General features: G+C 51.2%; 1 protein-coding gene across 3 annotated transcripts in view; it reads right to left on the reverse strand.

Annotated features, from left to right (window-relative positions):
• The window catches only part of ELMO1 (engulfment and cell motility 1), a 211,655-nt gene that overhangs the window by 21,284 nt on the left and 166,492 nt on the right, over window positions 1-23,879 (reverse strand). The window lies entirely within an intron of this gene.

The following is a 23,879-nucleotide window of genomic DNA, read 5'->3' on the forward strand; positions in this document are numbered from 1 at the left end:
CCATAATTATTATTATCATCCCTATAAGCAACGGGTCATGGCTTCCAGCAGGAGAGAAGAAGAAGTAGCAAGACTGGCTTTGGTGGGGTAGGAGGGGCCGGGGTCGCTTTCCTTGGATCGGCTAGTGGGATCAGCGATCCTGACTTTTCTGTTTAACCACCAACGCCCCGCTGAGTTGACCAATCTGTCGTCTTTCCCGATGTCCTTTCGGCCTCCCCCGGGCTCGTTTTTCTAATTAACTGATCCGTCGGGGTCCGGGTCTGGGGGGTCTGTCTTCTGGCCCGCTTCCCCCATCAATCTGGAGGAGAGCAGGGGAGTCAAATGGCCGAGGTCACTAAAGGGCTGCCAGAACGGCCTGCAGGTTTGAGCCCCCCAAGAAGCCAAAGACAAATGGCAAATGAGTCTGTCAGTGGGTGGGACAAAGTCTGTGAAGAACAGAGAAAAGGCAGAGAATGGGGATCTCGCAGTAGGCGAGGGATGATAATAATAATAATGATGATGGTATTTGTTAAGCACTTGCTCGGAGTCAAACACTGCTCTAAGCGCTGGGGTGGATACAATCTAACCAGGTTGGACAAAGTCCCTGTCCCACATGGGGCTCACAGTCTTAATCCCCAATTTACAAATGAGCTGAGGCACAGAGAAGTAAAATGACTTGCCTGAGGTCACACAGCAGACAAATGGTGGAGCTGGGATTAGAACCCAGGTCCTTCTGACTCCCAGGCCTGAGCTCTATCCACTAGGCTTTGCAGGAGATGTGTGGAGAGCCCCCCTCCGTAGTCCTACTGTGGCATTTGTTAAGCGCTCTTTGGTATGCCAAGCTCAGTACCAGGCGCTGGAGTAATAATGATAATAGTAATAATTTTGGTATTTGCTAGGGGCTTACTATGTGCCGGGCACTGTATTAAGCCCTGGAGTGGATACAAGCAAATCGGGTTGGACACTTTCCTGGTCCCACATGGGGCTTGTAGTCTTAATTCCCATTTTACAGATGAGGCAACTGAGGCCCAGGAAAGTGAAATGACTTGCCCAAGGTCCCACAGCATCAGGCAAGAGGCAGAGCCGGGATTAGGACCCAGGTCCTCTATGGCTCGCCGCCGACCCCTAGCCCACATCTTGCCTCTGGCCCGGAATGCCCTCCCTCCTCTAATCCGCCAGACAGTTACTCTCCCCTATTTCAAAGCCTTTTTGAAGGTCCATCTCCTCCAAGAGGCCTTTCCTAAACCCCACTTTTCCTCATCTCCCACTCCCTTCTGCATCTCCCTGACTTGCTCCCTTTGCTCTTCCCTTCTCCCGGACCCACAGCATTTATGGACATATCTGTAATTTTATATATGTATTGATGTCTGTCTCTCCCCCTCTAGACTGGAAACTCACTGTGGGCAGGGAATGCCACCGTTTATTGTTGTGCTGTACTTGCCCAAGAGCTCTGCACCCAGTAAGCGTGCAATAAATATGACTGAGTGAATGACTGAATGAACTCCAGGCACTAGTCCTCTCGCCACTTTCCCTTCAGTTCTTTGATAATCTCCTCATCTACTTTATTGGTAAAATCAAAGCATCAGGCGTGAAATCCCCTAAATCTCCCCTTGACCTCCTCAAGAGTCACCTTTCTCCTGCTGCCCAGCTGTTCTTCAAGCTAAGTTCTCCTTCCCGCTCCTGAATCCATCCTCTCTTCTGTGTCCTGACATCTTCCCCCCTCCCTCTTAAAGTCACATGCCACTACTCTCCCCCTTCCCTCCTCCTGCTATTTTCAGCCTCCCCCCTCCACAAACCCCCACATGTCGCCTGCAGCGGCTCCCACCGTCCCCTCCGTCTGGCCTTTCAGTTTGTTTATTTCATGCTTACTATGTGTCAGGCACCGTTTTAAGCACTGGGGTAGATACAAGCTAATCAGGTTGCACACAGTCCCTGTCCCACATAGGGCTCCCAGTCTTAATCCCCATTATACAGACGAGGTAACTGAGGCCCGGAGAAGTGAAGTGACTTTCCCGAGGTCACACAGCAGACAGAGACGGAGTTGGGATTAGAACCCGGGTCCTTCTGACTCCCAGGCCCGAGCTTTATCCATTAGACGACGCTGCTTCAGTGGAACCTAAACCTCCTCGGCCCCTGCGCGGGGATTCCCGGACCCTGGAACTGGATCCCCCGGCCCAGCCCGCCAGGCAGGGAAATGTCCCCTCCCTCGCTCTGAAAACGCTCTCTGTGGTCCAGCTCCCATCTTCCCCGAGCCCCTCGGTCACTGCGGAGGGCCCTCGGACCTCTGCCGACCGCCTTCCAAACTCCTGCTTATCCGGAGCCTGTGAGGCGCCTGCCCCAAACCTTCGCTTAGCCAATGAACTCACCTTGGGGAGCCAGAAACAGCTCATTCGTTCATTCAACCGTATTTATTGAGCGCTCACTGGGTGCAAGGCACCAAACTAAGCGCTTGGGAGAGAACAATAAAACAGTAAACAGATACTTTCCCTGCCCACAGCGACCTAGTTTTTCCGGCAGGGAGAACCGGCCCGGGCGGGCCATTTGTGGCAAACGATCCAGGCTTCATTTTGATCTTCAGGAAGATAATAATAATAATGACTGTGGTATTGGTTAAGCTCTTACTCTGTGCCGGGCACTGCCCTAAGCACTGGGGTAGATACAAGATAATCAGGTTAGACACGGTCCCCGTTCCACAAGGGGCTCACCATCTTAATCCCCATTTTCCAGATGAGGAAACTGAGGCTCAGAGAAAGCTTGGGGCAGAAAAAGGGAGTCTTAAGCTTGCTGGGCTGTAGGTGCTTAGTGTGAGCAGGCCGAGAGTCCCCAGCAATCGGTCAATCAATTGTATTTACTGAGTGCTTCCTGTTTCAGAACACTTTACTACTAATAATAACACTTGGGAAAGTACGATGCGAAGGTAGACTTGATCCCTGTCCACAATTAGCTTAGAACCTACAGGCCGTCAGCTCATTATGGGCAGAGAACGTATCTTCTAATTCTGTTGGATTGTACTCTCCCAAGTGCTTAGTACAGTGTTCTGCCCATAGTTAGTCCTCAATAGATACCACTGATTGATTGATTGATTGACTGGGGGAGACCGATATTTTAAAAAGACAAGGAAGAGGGGAAATAGACAAATCTACAGCATGGTCTAAAGGATAGAGAATGGGTCTGGGAGGCAGAAGGACCTGGGCTCACATCCCAGTTTCACCAATTGTCTGTTGTGCTACTTTGAGCGCGGCGCTTTGATCCTGGAGACTAAGTTTCCTCAACTGTAAAATGGAGATTAAGGCTGTGAGCCCCATGTGGGACCCTCCCAGCCCCACAGCACTTATGTACGTAGCTGTCGTTTATTTATATTAGTGTCTCTCTCCCCCTCTAGACTGTAAGCTCATTGTGGACAGGGAATGTGTCTGTTTATTGTTATACTGTACCTAGTATAGTGTTTTGCACACTGTGAGCGCTCGACGAATATGACTGAATGAATGAACGAACGTGGACTGTGTCCAACTTGATCATCTATCCCAGCGCTTAGAATAGCGCCTGCCACATAGTGAGAGCCTAACAGATATCATCACCGTTATTATTATTATTATTTACATAAGCACCGTGAGGCTGGGATGAGCATCATAGTGCCCCAGTGCTTGGAACAGCGCTTGGCACATAGTAAGTGCTTAACAAATAATAACGATAATAGTGATTATGGTATTTGTAAGTGCTTACTATGTGGCAGGCACTGTACTAATTGCGAGGGTGAATGCAAGCAAATCAGGTTGGACACAGTCTCTGTCCCACATATGGCTCATAGTCTCCATTCCCATTTTATAATAATAATGTTGGTATTTGTTAAGCGCTTACTATGTGCAGAGCACTGTTCTAAGCACTGGGGAAGATACAGGGTAATCAGATTGTCCCTCACGGGGCTCTCATCTTAATCCCCATTTTACAGATGAGGTCACTGAGGCCCAGAGAAGCGAAGTGACTTGTCCAAGGTCACACAGCAGACAAGTGGAGGAGCCGGGATTAGAACCCATGATCTTCTGACTCCCAGGCCCATGCTCCACCCACTACGCCATGCCGCTTCTCATTATTATTATTAATATTATTTACATAAGTACTGTGGGACTGGGGCGAGCATCAGAGAGCTTAAGGGGTACACAGAAAGACAGCTTCGCCTCCCAACGGGAAGGACAAGTTAAATGAACCGATTTCTCCCCGAACTGGCTGGCGGGTGAATTGCAGACTCCAGTCGAAACGCATTAAGTTATCTTTCACTGATGTCTGAGCAAGAGATGGCCTTGGGCAAAAATGAAGGCTGTGCCCATCACATCAGTGGACAGCCCTGATCCCGGAGATGGGCACCAACCAATGCCAAGCCAGTAGGGGCACGGGGCTTGGATGGGGGGGGCGGGGAAGGGCAGGGTGCAGACGGTCCGGTGCTGATATCAGCTCTGAATCTGGGCAAACTCTCTCCAAAAGGGATTGACAGCGAAAGGCCTAAAGTGCGTAATAAACCCCTTGTGCGTTTGAGCGGCCGTGAAGCAGTGTGGCCCAGTGGACCTGGGAGTCATGAGACCCGGGTTCTATTTTCAGCTCCACCCCCGGCCCGTCGTGACCTTGGGGAGAATGATTTAGGTTCTCTGTGCCTCTTCCCTCATCTCTAAAATTAGGATTAAATCCCCGTTCTTCCTCCTACTTGGATTAGGAGCCCCTTGTGGGACAGGGACAGTATCCCACAGGATTATCTGGTATCTACCTTGGGGTTTGCACTGATAACAATAATAATGATAATAATGGTGGTATTGTTAAGTGCTTACTATGTGCCAAGCACTGTTCTAAGCACTGGGGTGGATACAAGCAAATTGGGTTGGACGCAGTCCCCGTCCCGCTTGGGGCTCACGATCTTAATCCCCATTTTACAGACGAGGTCACTGAGGGACAGGGAAGTGAAGTTGACTTGCCCAAGGTCACACAGCAGACAAGTGGCAGAGCCGGGATTAGAACCCATGACTCCCAGGCCCGTGCTCCATCTACTACGCCATAAGATCACAATTATACTTATTAAGTAGAGAGACCCAGAAAGGCCCAGAAATATCCACTGTTTTCACCCATTCCCGGTCCCCTGGAGCTCTTTTTCTTTCTTTCTTCCAACGATGAGTGATGATCCAAGAGTGGATTTTCCATAAAGCCAGACTCCAAGATGGCGGATCCAGCTGGGAGCCAACCCCTCCCACTCCAAGAGGCCCTAAACAATCTTTTTTTTTTCTTTTTGCCTTCCCCTGACTTTATGTAACAAGGAAGCATTACATCACTTACGGAGAAGATCATTTCAGACACAGTGTGCAGTATGCTGGTCCATCTGCTCTTCCAAAATACAGGAGTTCTAGAAAACCGAGAGTCTCCGGGCGATTCCTCCCTCCCACAGATCCCATGAATTTGGGAAGCAACATTCCATTCTAATCCTCCTAGACCATTCCCATTCAGTGAGCAGTGCAACGAGCAAGGAGTGAAAGAGGACGGATGACAAAAATAATAATTATGGTACCCGTTGAGCCCTTACGAGGTGCCGAGCACTGTTCCAAGCACTGGGGTGGATACAAGTTGATCAGTTTGGACACAGTCCCTGTCGCTCATGGGGCTCACACTCTTAATCTCCATTGTACAGATGAGGCCCAGAGAAGGGAAATGACTTGTCCCAGTTCACGCAGCGGACATGTGGCGGAGCCGTGATCAGAACCCAGGTCCTTCTGACCCCCAAGCCTGTGCTCTATCCACTAGGCCGTGCTGCTTCCCCTTAGGGACAAGCTGGTCCCTAAGTCCTGGCCTTCAGGATCCGCCCTCTTCAATGCCTCACGTTCTCCGCTGGATTCTGGGCAGAGCGAGGAACACTGACTCTGGGGCCGGGGGCGGCTCTGAATAAGCAAAGGGTGGCCATGCCTCCGCTCAGGACCACATCTGTGTCCAGTGGGCAGCTGACATAGCACCATGAAAGCAGCAGGGAAACCGAGTCAGTCGTCATCGCTCCCCTGCCTGGGGACAAGGAAATGACAGAGCACGGGCCTGGGGGGCAGAAGGACCTGGGTTTTAATCCCGGCTCCGCCACCCGTCTGCTGTGTGACCTCGGGCAAGTCACTTCGCTTCTCTGTGCCTCAGTTCCCTCATCTGTAAAATGGGGATTGAGACTGTGAGGCCCATGTGGGACAGGGACTGTGTCCAACCCGATTTGCTTGTATCCACCCCAGCGCTTAGTACTCAGGAAGCAGCACGGCATAGTGGATAGAGCATAGGCCTGGGAGTCAGAAGGTCATGGATTCTAATCCCGACTCCACCACTTGTCTGCTGTGTGGCCTTGAGCAAGTCTCCCCCTTTCTAGACTGTGAGCCCACGGTTGGGTAGGGATTGTCTCTCTTTGTTGTCGAACTGTACTTTCCAAGCACTGAGTACAGTGCTCTGCACTCAGTAAGCACTCTATAAACACGATTGAATGGATGAATGAAGTCACTTCGCTTCTCTGGGCCTCAGTTACCTCATCTGTAAAATGGGGATTAAAACTGTGAGCCAACCCGATTTGCTTATAGTCACCCCAACGCTTGGTACAGTCCCTGGCACGTAGTAAGCACTTTACAATTATTATCATTAAATAGCACAATTATTATTATTATTATTTTACAGATGAGGAAACTGAGGCCCAGATTAGTCAAGTGACTCGCCTATGGTAGCACAGCAGGCAAGCTGGCAGCTTCTGAGTTCTTTAATATTTAATATTAGTCCTCACTTTACTGACTCCAGCCCTGTCTCTCCACCCCCCCACCCCCACCCCCACACAGAACCCCTCCTAGATCTGAATCTGGGCTGGATCGACTTCCTCTCTGCAGGTTTTCTTCTGTGGCCTTACTTCTTTGCGGGTTCCTCTTTGGATCCTAGCTTCGGGGTTCAGAGAGCGTTTTTCTCTGAAGAAATCCACAAACCGTAAAAGCAGGGACAAACGAGGTCATCGCCAATTCCCAGATGGCTTCTGGCTCGGCTGCCCCAAGCTCCTGTCAGGAGACGGGGCTGGTTTTAGCTTGGGGCCTCTGGGAGGCGGGGGCCATCTGGACCCCCATCTGACATGGAGGAAGGGAAAGGCTTTGCGCTTTTCTATAAGCACAACGCCAGCTGTCTGGGGCGGGGCTCGGAAGGCCTCCCGACTGCTCCTCGTTCTCACCTCTCCCACCATCGACCCTGCGCCCACACACTCTCTCCTTCCCGGAGCTCCCTCCCTGCTTCGAGCCTTCCAGACTGCTCCCCTCTTCACCGTCAAGGCCCTTCACGGACCTCATTTCCAGGATCCCCCGTTCGTTTCTCTCGTCCCCGGTGGGAATCCCCCCCAGCTATGACCTCAGCACTTCCACGCCAACTACGCACTTTTTGTTTGTTCCCTCGCTCGCTCACTCACTGACCCTTATTCGAGCAGCCGTTCATCTCCCCATCCACATCTTCCTCCTCTCCGTAAATTACTTTCACGGCTGCCTCCTCTGGCAGATTGTCGGCTCCCTGAGGCCAAGGATCGTGCTTACTAGCTCTCCAGTACTCTCCGAGGTGCTTAGTACAGTGCTATGTACATAGTAGGATCATTTCAATACCAGTTCTCCCTCATTCTTAAATGCTGAGCTCCACGTGGAAGGGGGACAGGTATTCGACCTGTTAGACCCCAGCACTTAGAACAGTCCTTGGCACGTAGCAGATGGCCCAGATATGATTACGACTGCCTGAGGGTGGTCTTCCTTTTTTAAAAAAATGGTATTTGTTAAGCGTTTATTATGGGTCACTGTTCTAAGCGCCGTGGTAGATACAAAGTAATCGGGTTGGAAACGGTCCCTGATTGACGTGGGGCTCAAAGTCTTCATCCCTGTTTTACAATCGAGGTACCTAGGCCCAGAGAAGTGAAGTGACTTGCCCGAGGTCACACAGAAGACATGTGGCAGAGCCAGGATTAGAACCCAGGTCCTCCTGGCTCCCAGGCCTGTGCTCTATCCGCTAGGCCGGACTGCTTCTCAACGAAGCAAGTAGGCCAGTCTTCTTGGACTGCTGTAAGCCGGAGGGGCCCAAGGCATTCCCAAGAGCATCCTGGTTTCTCCCTGGAAACCGGAATACGGCGCGAGGAGTGTCAAAGCCCGTGTCCTGTGCGTCCCCCAGCTCCGAGGAGAAGACCGGCCCATCACTCAGGGCCCGGAAGAGGCTCCGGACAAAAGGACATAAAGGCAAAAATCAGGTGGGAAAAGGCACCAGACTGTCAATATTAGTCTGGGTCAACTCTGCTGTCGCCATGCCCACAGCGACTGTTTGGAGACGCCCTTGAGAGTCAGAAATCCAGCACGGAAAAGAGAGGGGTCTGACGGTCCATCACCCAGGGAAACACTATTCGCTCAATCTTATTTACTGAGTGCTTGCTGTTGCAAAGCACTGTACTAAGCGCTTGAGAGAGTACAATACAACAACAGACACATTTCCTGCCCATAACGAGCTATCCAGAGTGAGGATCATTTGTTCCTTTAGAGCAGGCGCAAACCCAACGCAAACATTTGTGTTTTGCACTTTTAGGCCGGGACACATGCAAATAAGAATAACTGTGGCATTTGTTAAGCCCTTACTATGTGCCAGGCTCTGTACTAAGCGCTGGGGGCGGGAAATGCAAGCAAATCGGGCTGGACGCAGTCCCTTTTCCACACGGGACTCATAGTCTTAATCCCCATTTTACAGATGAGGTAACTGAGGCCCAGAGAAGTGAAGGGACTTACCCAAGGTCACCCAGCAGACAAGGGGCGGAGCTGGGGTTAGAACCCAGGTCCTTGTGACTCACAGACCAGTGCTCCATCCACTAGGTCACGCTGCTTCTCAGGGACCCTGGGGGCAGATTTTCATTTCCAGTCATCGAGTCAGAGGCAGCGGGCCTAATCGGTCTTTCTCTCTCTCCCTGTGCTCCGTACAAAAACTGTGTGGAGCGGGTTGACCTAGGAGCAAGAACCTTGCCTGAGAGTCACCAGACTGGGATCCTCATCCGGGCTCTGCCACATGCCTGCTGCGTGACCTTGAGCGAGTCACTTCCACTTCCCTCATCTGTAAAACGGGGATTAAGACTGTGAACCCAACACGGGACATGGACTGTGCCCAACTTGATTAGCTTGCATCGGCCCCGGCGCTTAGTACAGAGCTTGGCACACAGTAAGGCCTTAACGGATATCATAAAAGAAAATAATAATAATGTTGGTATTTGTTAAGCACTTGCTAGGTGCAGAGCACTGTTCTAAGCGCTGGGGGAGATACAGGGTAACCAGGTTGTCCCTCATGAGGCTCACAGTTAATCCCCGTCTTACAGATGAGGTAACTGAGGCCCAGAGAAGTGAAGTGACTTGCCCACAGTCACACAGCTGACAAGTGGCAGAGCTGGGATTCGAACCCATGACCGCTGACTCCGAAGCCCGGGCTCTTTCCACTGAGCCACGCTGCTTCTCTGAATAAATGGTGTGTAGCAGCAGTAGCAACACCCTCCCCTTGCAGCCACTCTCTGGGGTCCACCCCAAATCCCAGCCTGCCAGGGACTCCCAGAAGCTCCTGGTCCGGCTCTGGAAAAGTCCAAACAAGTAACGGCAGTGCGAGCTCTCCACCTTCCGCCCAGGGTTCACTGCACGGGCGAGAAGCAGCATGGCCTGATGCCTAGAGCACGAACCCGGGAGCCAGGAGGACCTGGGTTCCAATGCCGACGCGGCCTCTTGTCTGCCGTGGGACCACGGGCAAGTTGTTTGACTTCGCTGGGCCTCAGTCACCTCGGGTGGAAAACGGGGATTAAGATTGGGAGCCCCACGTGGAACAGGGACTGTGCCCTACCCTATCTGCTTGTATCCACCCCAGCGCTTAGGACGGTGCCTGACAGAGTAAGCGCTTAACGAATACTATTCCGCTTGGCCCATCAATCGCTGCTTCGAATCTGGGAGAGTCCAAAGAAGCAGGAGCAGTAGGAGCCCTCCGCCTCCCACTCCAGACCCACTGCGCGGGACAGGGGCCGCTCTTCCCCATTACACCGGGACTCCCGTCAACCCTTGCTCCACTCCAGGAAGGGCAACAGCAAGACCGGAAGGATGCCTGCATCACCGATGCTCTATCAATCAGTGGTAGTTATTGAACATTTGCTGTGTGTTCCCGGACTACTACTGTACTAAGTGCTTTGATGTGATGTCAAGGGCCGGCCTGATCTTTCCCTGCTCCGTTCCAAACTTTCACTAATTCCACGGCCGTGGCTCTTCGATCGCTTGAACGGCGGAAAGAGGAAGGGCCTGGGAGTCAGAAGACCTGGGTTCGAATCCTGGCTCCGCCACTTGTCCGCTGCGTGACCTGAGGCAAGTCACTTCTCTGCGCCTCGGTTATCTCATCTGTAAAATGGCGATTAAATTCTACTCCCTTTAACTTAGACCGAGCCCCACGTGGGACAGGGACTGTGTCCGGTCTGATTAACTTGTATCTATCCCAGGGCTAAGAAGGGTGTGTCAAGCAGCATGGCTTAGTCGAAAGAGCCCGGGGCCTGGGAGTCAGAGGTCATGGGTTTGAATCCCGGTTCTCCCACTTGTCTGCTGTGTGACCTAGGGCAAGTCACTTAACTTCTCTGGCCCTCAGTTACTTCATCTACAAAAATAGGGATTAAAAAATGTGAGCCCCACGTGGGACAATCTGATTATCCTGTAACTACCCCAGCGCTTGGAACAGTGCTCTGCACATAGTAAGCGCCTAACAAATACCATTATTATTATTACTATTATAAACGCTTAACAAGTACCATAGTAATAATTATTATTTTCTAGGACTCCGTTTCCTCATCTGTAAAATGGGTATTCGATACCCGGTTCTCCCTCCACCTTAGACTGCGAGCTCTTCATTCATTCAATAGTATTTATTGAGCGCTTACTATGTGCAGTCATGGGTAAGGGACTGGGTCCGGGACTGAGTCCAACCTGATTATCCTGTATCTATCCCAGGGCTTAGTCCAGTGCCTGACACATAATGAGCACTTAACAAATAGCATTATTAATACTGCTAATAATGTCAAACTCCTGGAGAACGGGGCAATGCTCAAGGAACTCCGCGACGGCCCTGAAGCGGCCGTGTTAAAATAAGGAAACCCGTCTACCTCGCTCAAAGGGACCTGTATCTGCGGGTCTCTGGGGACACTCTCTAGAAAGAAGCCTTTTAGGAGATTAGTGCTGCCAAAAGAAAACACCAGGAGGGCTGATTCACTAAGAAGAGACGCTCATCCTAATCATCCAATGGCTTTCTAATTTGTCTGCATTTCAGCGCAGCAGAACCCAGAGGTAGTACAGACGACTGTACCCCTAAATTGGAAGTATAAAAAGCACCCACGTGTTAGCGCCGGACCCCCCGGAAACCGACCACCACGTGGAAAGCGTTCAGCGGGAGGAAAAGGGGCATTGTAAGCCGTAGGCGAGGGTGATGTCACAAAGCCTGAAAGGAGAGCTTTGACCCCGTCCCCCCCAGAGACTGGATAAAAATGGAGAGTTTCTGCTTTGAGCGGCAATAATTTCTGATGCTCATAAAAGGGTCTCGGTCTTTGGTTTCCTTCTTTAGGGACCGATCACCATCTGGCCTCCATTTCCAGAGAGGGACATTCGCAATCAGGCCTCGTCTCCAAAGTACTCTCTTAGGGGGCAACTCCGGGAGCTCGTTCCCCTGGATCGGAGAAAATCCAAAGAAGGGCGAGGTGGCCTTGGGAGGAAACATGTCGTGACACCCTGGACAAATCTCTTAAGGTCTCTGTGCTTCAGTTTCCTCATCTGTGAAATGGTGACTCGATACCTGTTCTCCCTTCTACTTAAACTAAGAACCCCATGAGGGACAAGGACTGTATCTAATCCGATCGACTTGTATCTATCCCAGCGCTTAGAACAGAACTTGACACATAGTAAGCACTTATCGAATTCCAAATTCCCTTCACCCATGACCTGCCTCTGGCCTGGAACTGCCTCCCCCTTCATATATGACAGACAAGACTCTCCCCACCCTCAAAGCTTTATTAAAAGCACATCTCCTCCAAGCAGACTTCCACAGGTAAGCCCTCTTTTGTCCTACTCTCTTTCTCTTTCTGGGTCACCGGTGTGTACTTGGATCTAATTCCTTCCCATGCCACTGCAGTCCAGCATTGGTGAAGACAGATAGGGAAAATAACACAGAGTATGACTACTTACACAATTTAGACCGTGAGCCCCATGTAGATCAGGGACAGTATCCAATCTGATTATCAATTAATCAATCCGTCAATCAAGGGCATTTATTGAGCACTTACTTAGTGCAGAGCCCTGTTCTAAGCCCTTGGGAGAGTACAATGTAACAGAGTTGGTAGACATGTTCCATGCCCACAGAGCCCTCCTGAAATCACATCTCCTTCGGGAGACTCCCTCCGATTATTTTGTAATTTCCCCTGATTATATCCCCGTAGTCCCCAGGCACCACTTCTGCGCCTCCTAAATATTTAAATAGACGCTCCCATAGCGTGTTTTCATTTTTTGAAAAAAAGGTATCTGTTAAACACTTGCACTGGGATAGATATGAGCTAATCAGGTGGGACACAGCCCAGGTCCCACACAGAGCTCACAGTCTTGATCCCCATTTTGCAGATGAGGTAGCTGAGGCCCAGAGAAGTGAAGTGATTTGTTCCAAATGACACGGCAGACGAGGGGTGGAGCCGGGATTAGAACCCAGGTCCATCTGACTCCCAGGCCCGTGCTCTATCCACTGAGCCATGCTTTCTCTTCTCCGTGAGCTCACGGTGGAGTAGGGGATTGGTTGGTGACTGTTTATGCCCCTTCTCAACACTGGTCTCCCAAGATGATGCGCATGCCCAAGCTGGAAGACAACAGAGGAACACCTTGCCTTGGCCCTGACTATCTCACCCTGACCATTCCTGCTCTCTGCCCAGGAAAGGAGGGCAGAGGTCGGGGGCCTTCAGTCTCCAGAAAGGCCGAGGACGGGCAGGGATGGCGAGGCCGCCGGCTGAGCCCCCGGGGGATGAATCGATACCCTGGCAGCCTCCCTGCCACCTGGGCCGTTTCGGTGGCAAATTTCTAGAGACCGCTTCGTGCGAAACCAATATTTACCTATTGGAGCTGTCAGAACTGACAGTTCATCTGTGCCATTCCCCTGCTGCTTCCCACATCAATGCGGGGATCCTCAGCTGTGGCCTGGGGCTCTGCTTTGGCTGAGGCCTGCCTACGTCTCCCCCCCTCAGTTTCACACTCCCCCTCCTTCGCCCGGGGCTCTCTCTGGGGAATTCACAGTTCCAGAGAGGCCTGTGGGACACTCAGCCCCGCTGGGAACATAAAGTGTCCTCCGAGTTTCCGTTAGTCTAATTTGCTCCTTTGGCTCGGACCCCAGAATCCCTTCCCTCCCGCCCCCGCTAAGGCGGGCCTGCTATTTTAAGAAAAACCCGGAAGATGGTCCTAGTCTCCCGCAGCGGATCACCCCATTGGCCGGCTCCAGAGATAAGGCGGGTCTCCACCCCGGCCGTTGCAGCGATGCCCCTGTTCGGCCCTTCCCTTTCGACTCCCTCGCTAAGGGGGAGTGAAAATCGTGAAGACTTGTGGAAGTCTGGAGGGCAGTCACCTACTTACTGAAGGTCGGCTGGGCCACCTGCAACACCCCGTTATCTTGACGGGCTGGGGAGGGAAGAACTCACTGGATTAGGTATCCTGTCTTCCAGACTGTGAGCCCATTACGGGAAGGGAACACGCCTGCTAATTCTGCTGTATTCTCCCAAGCGCTTAGCACAGTGTTCCCTTCGTAGTCGTTACTCAATAAATACCATCGATCGACTTCTTGGTGGTCCCCGGAGCTCCGACAGGGAGAATCCGGGCCGGGGGGCTGAGAGGAGAGGGTCTTGGCCTCAGGCTCTCTGGCCAGGTGGGAGTTTCTCCTAGTTGCCTCGCTGCCCTACTCGCCTTTTCTTCCCTACCATCTTATTACCCTGTCCAGTCCCAGGGTCTTGCAAATCACCAAACGAACGGGTCTTTTAAGTGATGATCCCCAGATGACCAGTCCGGGGAACTTTCACATCTTCACATCGCCAAGATCCGCCCTTTCCTCACCATCCAAACTGCTACCTTGCTGGTACAAGCTCTCATAATATCCCGACTGGATTATTCCATCAGCCTCCTCTCTGATCTCCCATCCTCCTGTCTCTCCCGGCTCCAGTCTATTCTTCATTCCGCTGCCCGGATTATCTTTCTAAAGAAACGCTCTGGGCAAGTCACTCCCCTCAAAAACCTCCAGGGGTGGCCTATCAACCTTTGAATAAAAAAACTCCACACTCTTGGCTTCAGAACTCTCCATCACCTGGCCTCCTCCTACCTCACCTCCCTTCTCTCCTTCTCTAGCCCAACCCGTACACTCCGCTCCTCTGCCGCCGCTCACCTCCTCACGGTCCCTCGTTCTCGCCTGTCTCGCCGTCGACCCCGGCCCACATCCTACCGCTGACCTGTAACGCCCTCCCTCCTCACCTCCGCCAAACTAACTCTCTTCCCCTCTTCAAAGCCCTACTGAGAGCTCACCTCCTCCAGGAGGCTTTCCCTTTGCCCCTCCTCCCCATTCCCCTTACTCCCTCACTCTGCTCTTCTCCCTTCCCCTCCCACAGCACTTGTGCATATTTATACATGTTATTACTCTATTTTATTAATGATGTGTATATATCTACGATTCTATTTATCTTGATGGTATTGACACCTACTTGTCTCGTTTTGTTGTCTGTCCCCCTTCTAGTCTGCGAGCCCGTTGTTGGGCAAAGACTGTCTCTATCTGTTGCCGAACTGTACATTCTAAAAGCTTAGTACGATGTTCTGCACGTAGTAAGCGCTCAATAAATACGACTGAATGAATGAATGAACCTTTCTCACTGGCCCCTTGTCTCCTCCAGACTGCTAGCCCAGCTTTCTTCAAGACGCCTGATTAGCCACATCATCTCACTCATCCCCCAGGGCATAACTCTGGGGGGTCCCCTGCCTAAGGATCCCTACCCAGGGGAGGACAGAACAGTGGCTCTGAGAACACTTAGGAGCCTAAGCGGCTCCTAAAACCACCCCAAGATCACCAGTTCCCAGTCCACCTCCGGCTTGACCTAGCAAGAATCACTTCATTGTTGTTTTTTATTGAGCTCTTGCTAGGAGCACAGCACTATACTAAACTCTAGGGAGAGAACAGTGAACCCTGCCCTCAAGGCAGACACCTTAAGATACCTTTAGGATCCCTTTAAGATAGGGGAAGGGGCAGAATAGAAGGATATGTACAGGAGGGCTGTGGTGGCTGAGGGTGGGATGAGTATTAGAGAAGCAGCATGGCTCGGTGGAAAGCGCACGGGCTTGGGAGTCAGAGGTCACGGGTTTGAATTCCGGATCTGCCACTTGTCAGCTGTGTGACTGTGGGCAAGTCACTTCACCTCTCTGTGCCTCCGTTACCTCATCTGTAAAATGGGGATGAAGACTGGGAGCCTCGTGGGACAGCCTGATGACCCTGTATCTCCCCCAGTGCTTAGAACAGTGCTCTGTACATAGTAAGCGCTTAACAAATACCAACATTATTATTATTATTATTATTATTATTAAAGTGCTCTGGTGACACAGTAGGGAGGGAAAAAAAGAGGGGGAGAGGAGAAATCAATCAGACAAGGCTTTCTGGAGGAGAAGTGATTTTTGAAGATAATAATAATAATAGTATTTGTTAAGCACTTACGATGTGCCAAGCACTGTCCTAAGTGCTGGGGTAGATGCTAGGTAATCAGGTTGTCCCACTTGGAGCTCACAGTCTTAAACTCCATGTTACAGATGAGATAACTGAGGCACAGAGAAGTCAAGTGACTTGCCCAAAGTCACACAGCTGTTAAGTGGCTGAGTCGGGATTAGAACCCACGATCTCCTACTCCCAAGCCCGGGCTCTTGCCACTGAGCCAGGCTGCTTCTCTGATGGGGAGATGGGGAGAGCAGTGATCTGTCAGAGGTAAGTGGGAGAGAGTCCCAGGAAGGAGGGAGGGCGGAGGAAGGTATCGACGGCAAGAGAGGTGAAATCAAGTACCAGTGAGTACGTCTGGTATTTAGCGAAGCCAAGCCGGCAGGCCGTGCTGCAGCGGGAGAGAAACGTCGATAACCTTCCAGTGACCATTTCCTGGATCTAATGGGAAAAGAAGGGAACTGGGGTGGTGACTGGATGGACATTTGCGAACCACAGGTGCGGGGATGGAAAACCTCCCGGAGATGGCTCCGAGACATCTCCGCCAGCTGTGTGGATTTCTGTGATTAATGCCAGGGCAGAGCAAACATTTGGCTAATAACCGGGCAGGATGATTTGATTAGTGTAGCCGCCGAGGAGAAAAGGTAAACAGAATCTCAGAAAGATGCAGAGAGACCTTCCAGCAGCTTTCAAACACAGACAAAAAAAAATCACAGATGTTCGGGAGAAAATGGACAGGGGGGAGAGGGAATTGTAATGGGGTGTTTTCCCGATGAACCACAACCTCTCCATTCCCTCTCTATCGCACAGATTCACTTGATTTGGTGGTAAGCCCTCTTCAAAAACCTCAGAGTCCCTCAACAATGGCGGAAGCGAGCCTCTTCTGAGTCTCATGAAGGCCCTCTCACCTACCGGGCTTTGAGGTTTCCCCAGAAAGTGACTCGTTAATAAAAACGTGATGGCTTTCAGAGAAGCAGCGTGGGCCAGTGGAAAGAGCCACGGCCTGGGCGTCAGAGGACCTGTGTTCTAATCCCGGCTCTGCCAACTGTCTGCTGGGTGACTGTGGACACGTCACTTCACTTCTCTATGCTTCAGTTCCCTCATCTGCAAAATGGGATTCAATCCTGTTCTCCCTTCTACTTAGACTGGGAGCCCCGTGTGGGATCTGATTATTCTATGGCTACCGCAGTGCTTAGAAGAGGGCTTGACACAAAGCAAGCACTTAACAGATACCGCCATTATCATTTCACAACCCAGCCCGGCCCCACCTACCAAATGGCTCAAGGTAAAGCCCAACCAGCCCAAATGCAGCCCTGGTTTCTCTCTCCCTTCTGCCCCGACCGGCCTCCCCACCCCCGGGGGCCGGGCCAGCCTCAGAACTCTCCTGCACACTGCAGGAGCCCCAGAGCGTTTCTTCTTATTTTTTTATAGTATTAGTTAAGTGCTTACGATGTGCCAGGCACTGTTCTAAGCCCTGGGGTAGATACAAGCTAATCAGGTTGGACACAATCCCTGTCCCACAAGGGACTCCCAGTCATATTCCCCGTTTCACAGATGATGTAGCTGAGGCACAGGGAAGTTAAGTGACTTGCCCAAGACCCTTCTCCAATCAGTCAGTCGATCCTTTAGATTTATTGAGCACCTATAGGGTATAGAGCAGTGTACACTAGAGTTGTTAGACACAATCGCTGCCTTCAAGGAATTTACAGTCTAGTGAGGGGGGCACTAGAATATTTATTAGAATAAATTACAGCTGGGGAAAGCAGCAGAATAGAAGGATATGTTCACAAGTGCTGTGCGGGTAGGGTCAGGGCAAGTACAGACGCAAGTGGATAGGAAAACGGAAGAAAGGATGAATAAGGTAGGGGAGATGAGAGGTTAATCAGGGAAGCCTTCTTGGAGGCGGCACGGTTTGAAGATGGGGAGACTGCAGGTCTGTCGGATATGAAAGGGGAGGGAGTCCTAGGCAGGAGAGACGATATGAGCCAGGGGTCGACGGCCACAGGGATGAGAGCGAGGTGAGGAAACCGAAACCCAGCGAGAGGTTAAGTGACTTGTTCAAGATGTCACGGTCTCAACAGGGAGAACGAAGAACTGACTTCCAGGCAGGTGTTCTTTCCCCTCAACCGCATTGCCTCCACTTGTAAGGGATTATTAATCTCGGCTCTGCCATTTGACTGCTTTGTGATCTTGGGCAAGTCACTTTACTTCCCTGGGCCTCAGTTACCTCATCTGTAAAATGGGGATTGAGACTGTGAGCCCCACATGGGATAGGGACTGTGTCCATCCCGATTTGCTTGTATCCACCCCAGTGCTTAGTATAGTGCCTGGCACATAGTAAGCCCTTAGCAAATATTATTATTATTATTATTATTATTATTATTTTAGGGTAGGGGTGCTGGAGGGTAGTTTGAAGGTCCACGAGAGCAAAAGTCATCCATCACATGACTTCTCCGTGTGCCCCTCTGCCTATTGGCCACCGAACTTTGGGCCAGATGAGTTATTGATTAAGATCAATGGCCTCTCTGGGTCAGTATTCTCAATCAATCAATCAATCAATCAGTGGTATTTCACCTTTAGACCATGAGATTATGGTGGGCAGGAATGCGTCTGTTTTTGTAAGGTACTCTCCCAAGAGCTTAGTATGGTGCTTTGCACACAGTAAGTTCTCGATAAATACGATGGAATGAACGAATGAATGAGTGCTGTGAGCGGAGCTCTGTCCTAAGCGATTGGAAGAACACAATGAAGCGGAGTTGTAGATGTGATCCCTGACAGCGAGGAGCTTACAGTCTACAGGGGGAGACAGACATTAAAATAAAAAGCAGATGGGGGAAACACAGTATAAGGACATGTATATAAGGGCTGTGAGGCTGGGATGAGAATCAGGGTATTGTCAAGGCAGAGGGGAGAGAGGTTAGGGGAAAGTGAGGGTTTATGATGTGGGACGTTAATCAATTCGTCTATCAATACTATCCACTGGGGGCTTACTTTGTGCAGGACACTGTATTGAGCACTCGGGCAAGTACGATAGAGGACAGAGACAAGATCCCTGCCCTCGGGGAGTTTGCAATCTGGAGGGCATTTGCTGCTCCGTGAGCTGGAATAGGGAAGGCGAGGCAGAACCAACGTAGTAAAGATGCCATGAAGGCCGGGCTCACACGTCTTGTGGTTGGGCAGCCGACGACTGTGGGAGGGAGGTTGGCAGTGGCGGCTGCTGACGGAACACCCTGTGCCCTAGCAATCTGGACATGTCGAGCTGGAAGCGGGACTTTGGGACAACTAGGAAATGGAGAGGCAGATTGGAAAGCTGTAACCAGTTAACCAGTTCTGCAAATGGTCCGCCTATAATCCATCTCTTCTTCTGCTCTTCCTTCTCCTCCTCTTCCATTTTCTCTACCTCCTCACCCCTTTCCTCCTGCTCTCCTTTCTCCTTCTTCCCCTCTTTCTCCTCCTCCTTCCTTATCCTCTTCCTTCTCTTCTTCCCCCTCCTCTTCTTCTTCCTCCTTCCCTTCTCCTTCTCTTCATCCTTCTCCTCCTCTTCTTCCCCTCTTCCTCCCCTTCCTGTCTCCTCTTCCTCTTTTACCTCCTCCCCCTTCTCTTCTTCCTCCTCTTCTTCCTTTTCCTCATTCTCTTCCTCCTCCTCCTCCCCTTCTCCTCTTCCTCCTCATTCCTTTCCTTCGCCTCCTCCTTCTTGTCCTTGTCCTTCTCCTCCTTCCTCCTCCTTCTCCTCCAGTTTCTGCACAGAATGCCTAGCACCGCCCTTGGTGTTAAAGCTGTTTGAGAATTTTGGATTATGACCCCCGTAAGGCTGGAAACCACAGATCTGATTTCCCAGGCTCCAGCTGGGCCCATCGGGGGGCTGAGGATGGAAGGACGAGCCCTCCCTCACCTCACACAGAGTTTTTCTTCGGCACACTGGGGACTCCCATACAACAACAGCCCTCCCTGCTACGAAAGGCTTCGAGAGACAAATAATTTCTCCAGACCCCAGGGGCCGTGGAAACTTGCTGACAGCCTGCAAGCCCAAGCGCCCTTATCCCTTCCCTACAGACTGAACCCTCATCCTCAGCCCCACCGGGATTGGACCTGCTTGCCATTAGCCCCAGAAAGTGCAGGAGCTGGAGCATGACTGAACAGGGGCTACCCTGAGATTGGAAGGGCTACTACTCAGAGGCCCAGGGGTGGGGTGTTAGATCCTGGGGTCACCCCCTACATCCAGCCAGAGCTGGCAGCTGGCAAGCCATGATGATCTGACTGCAGCCCGCGCGTCTATAGGCCGGCTGGATCAACGGCTCAAACAACCTCAGTATTAAGCGCTTAGAACAGTGTCCACAGCTTAGAAAAGAGTTTGACACATAGTAAGCACTTAACGAGTACCATAAAATGAATATAAATAAATTAAGAGCAGATGTGCATGTGTTGGTGTGTGGGTACCCACCCATACAAATACTCGATTTCATGCTGCCACTGACCATTCTTTAATCATCATCTCCATCTACCCTGAAGGACTCTGGGAAATCGCAAGAGATCAATGTTGTTTCCTCTCAGCCGCCCCTCCCGCCGGCTCAGCCAAAGAAACGTACAGATGCACCGAGACCTTCTGCCGCTCTCCTGATGGTTTGATACCTTTTCCCTCACGAAACAAAGAGCGCTGAATGGCTCTGACCTATTCTCCAAAGAAGCTGCAATTTTTGTGTCAGTGCACTTGACGTTTTACATAAGGGCGGTAGAAGACAGGGATTAAAAACACATTTTTCAAAAGTGGCTCCCGTGTGGCAACGTTGGCTACTGTGGCTCGTTCAGACTATCATTTGGGCTGCTGGTGGTCTGCCAGGTCTTTTGCCCAGGGTCTGGGGAAGAGAGGATCACAGTTGCTTTCAAGTCCCTTCTGAATCCAATTCTCAAACCCCCAGATAAACTCAGTAGTCCCAGGATTATCTCCTTAACTAGATGGGAAAAGATAGGCCGCTCTTTGCTGGCCATCCTCTGACACGCTTCGCACCTGATTAAACCGCAGCCTAATGGAAAGAGTCCAGACCTGGGAGCCGGAGGACCTGGGTTCTAATCCCAGCTCTGCTGCTTCCCTGCTATATGACCTTGGGCAACCTCTATGCCTCAGTGTCCTCATCTGTAAAATAGATATTCAATACCCATTCTCTCTCTTACTGAGAGAGAATCATGTGAGTCTTGGGTGGGACAGAGACTGTGTCCAAGCTGATTAAGTTGTATTTACCTCAGCACTTAGAAGAGTGCCTGGCATAGTAAATGCTGAACAAATATCGAGAAAAAAGGGGTGGGGTGGGGGGGGACAGAACAGCCAGCAACCTCCCCCCAGGGACATTGGGAAATTGGACAGTGAGCCCCTTGTGGGACAGGGACTCTGTCAGACCTGATTAACTTGAGTCTACCCTAGTGCTTAGAACAGTGCATGACACATAGTAAGTGCTAAACAAATACCATTTAAAAGAAAAATTGGGGATGGGGGGGTGCGTGGGTGGGGCACAATAGCAGGCAACCTCCCTCCAGGGAAATCAGGAAATTGGACTGTGAGCCCCATGTGGGACCGGGTCTTATCCAGCCTGATTAACTTGAGACTACCCCAGCTTTTAGAAGAGTGCTTGACGCAGAGTAAGTGCTTAAAAAGTACCATAATAATAATACTAATGATAGTAATAATTATATCTCCCAACTTTCTCAGTACCTTTGTTTTCTCATCTCTCCTCTTCTCTCTTCCCGCTGATCCCTTGTTCATGCCCTCCCTCCTGCCTCCTCCCCACTTCATACCTGACAGACCACCACTCTCCCCATCTGCTGAGGGATCAGGCAATGGCAAAAAAATTGGGAAGGGCCGGGGTGGGGGGGAAGAGAGGGTCTCCCATAAGCATGGAGGATGGAACAAACGTGGTGCAAGCCTTCAGAATCCCTGTCTCAGGTAGCGGAGCAGCAGACAGACAAGGCAGCAACTGGGAGAGGGACTGCTTCTCCTTGAACAGAGACTTTGGAAAGGGTGGTAGGCCATGGGGCAGATTTAAAAATAGTCACAGCCCCGTGAGGAGCAGACAGACACCCATTAGCACATAAAAGCGCTGGTGCACTCTGGAATGCCCCGTTGGCAGCACACGTCAGTCTTTTTAGCCACACTCACGTGTGCACACACATACACACACACACACACACAAAAGACCCAACCTACGGCAGCTCTGGCTTTGAAAACTAAGGACAAGGTGTCTATATTTACACAAACCACACACATTATGTGATTTACAGAAAAGAAGAATAGGGAAGTTGTGGCACTCCTTCCCTCATGAAAACTGGTGAACAGCCCCATAATGCTTGGGGGTGAACAGCCCCATAATGCTTGGGGGCATATGTGGATGGCATGGACCACCTTGCTGCAAACCATCCCTTAGAACACCATCATTCTGAGATTAAGAGAGAGAGAGAGAGAGAGATGGCAACCTCCTCTCAGATCCATTACCATCACCCTAGGTCCCCAGCATTGACTAGCGGGTGGATCACGGCTCGCTGAGGGTCTGTAGCCACCTGTGTTAGGTAATACAAATGAGACAATCAATCGATCAATCTTTGGTATTAATGGAGCGCTTCCTGTGTGCAGGACACTAAACTAAGTGCTTGGGAGAGTACAATCCAAAAGAGTTGGTAGACACATTCCCCATCCACAAGGAGCTCATGATCTAGAGGGGACAAAGGTGGACATCCCCTGCAAGGATTCCCAGACTCCCCCGAGGACGTGATTCCTCCCATGATGAATCCTGACAAAAACCCGCAGTTGAATCCAGGAAATTCTTTTCTTTCCCGATGGGATGCCATTGATGGGATGCCACTCAAGACAAGCCTTAAGAGGGGATAACAATAATGATGATAATCATAACAATAATAACACTAATGGTATTTGTTAAATGCTTATAAGGTCCCAGGCACTTTACTAAGAGCTGGAGTGGATACAAGCAAATCGGGATGGACACGGTCCCCGTCTCATGTGGGGCTCAGAGTCTCGAGCCCCATTTTCCAGATGAGGTGACTGAGGCCCAGAGAAGTGAAGTGATTTGCCCGAGGTCACACAGCAGACAAGGGATGGAGCTGGGATTAGAACCTATGACCTTTTGAGTCCCAGACCCATGGTCTGTCCACTATGCCACGCAAACTCCCACTTCTGCAAAGAATCTGGCAAATCAAGGAGAAAGCCGTGGACTAGAGACCTTAGGGCTGTCCAGTCTCCTCAGGGGCTCTCTTGATCTGACAGGAGAGGGTCCTGCCCGCCTCTAGCCACGGCCAGAGGATGCCACAGGCCAGAAAGCCGTCCCGTCACGACGCTTCCGATCCCTCTCTTCTCCTTCGCTACCTGGCTGCCACGGAAGTCTTTTCCGGAATGCGAATGGGAGCGAGCTCTGAAGGCCGGGGCTGAGGGCTACGTAGCTGTGAAATCCTGCGCGTGACTCTCACGGTGGAAACGCTGGCGTTTCGAGTGTGAGTTTTTGAAAGCTAAGTCGCCTCGAGGGGCTCTCACCGCGAGGATGATTCGCGCTTTGGGAACACAGCCCCCGGAAGCCCACGCAGAAGCGAGCACGTCTTGCGTGCTGCTCTGGTCTGTCGGGAGACGTTTCGCTTGGCAGAATCGATGCCGGCAGCGATATCCGTTTCCCAAATCTGGGTAGCTTCAACCAAATCAGGATGCCTGTCTGTGACCCTGAGGAAAGAGTCTATCCTGAGTGAGGGAGGGTTGCAGAGGAAGAGGGTGAGGGGGCAGATGCTCCCTATAAATAGTGCTGCTGGGCTCGGCTAAGCGCTTCTCGATTGGGAAGGTGAGATCCTCCCAGCATATGTGGCATTTCTGCAGAATGAGAAGCAGGGTAGCCTAGTGGAAAGAGCGTGGGCCCAGGAATTGGAGGACCTGGGTTCTAATCCCTAGCCCACCACTTGTCTGTTGTGTGACCTTGGGCAAGTCTCTTCACTTCTCTTTGCCTCAGTCACCTCATCTGTAAAATGGGGATTCGGTACCTGTTCTCCCTCTTACTGAGACTGCGAGCCCTTTGTGGGACAGGAACTGCATCTGACCTGATTATCTTGTATCCACTCCAGCACTCAGATCAGTGCTTGACACATGCTTACCAAATACCACA

Source organism: Ornithorhynchus anatinus, chromosome 21 (assembly GCF_004115215.2).
Source record: "Ornithorhynchus anatinus isolate Pmale09 chromosome 21, mOrnAna1.pri.v4, whole genome shotgun sequence".
NCBI classification, from domain to species: domain Eukaryota; kingdom Metazoa; phylum Chordata; class Mammalia; order Monotremata; family Ornithorhynchidae; genus Ornithorhynchus; species Ornithorhynchus anatinus.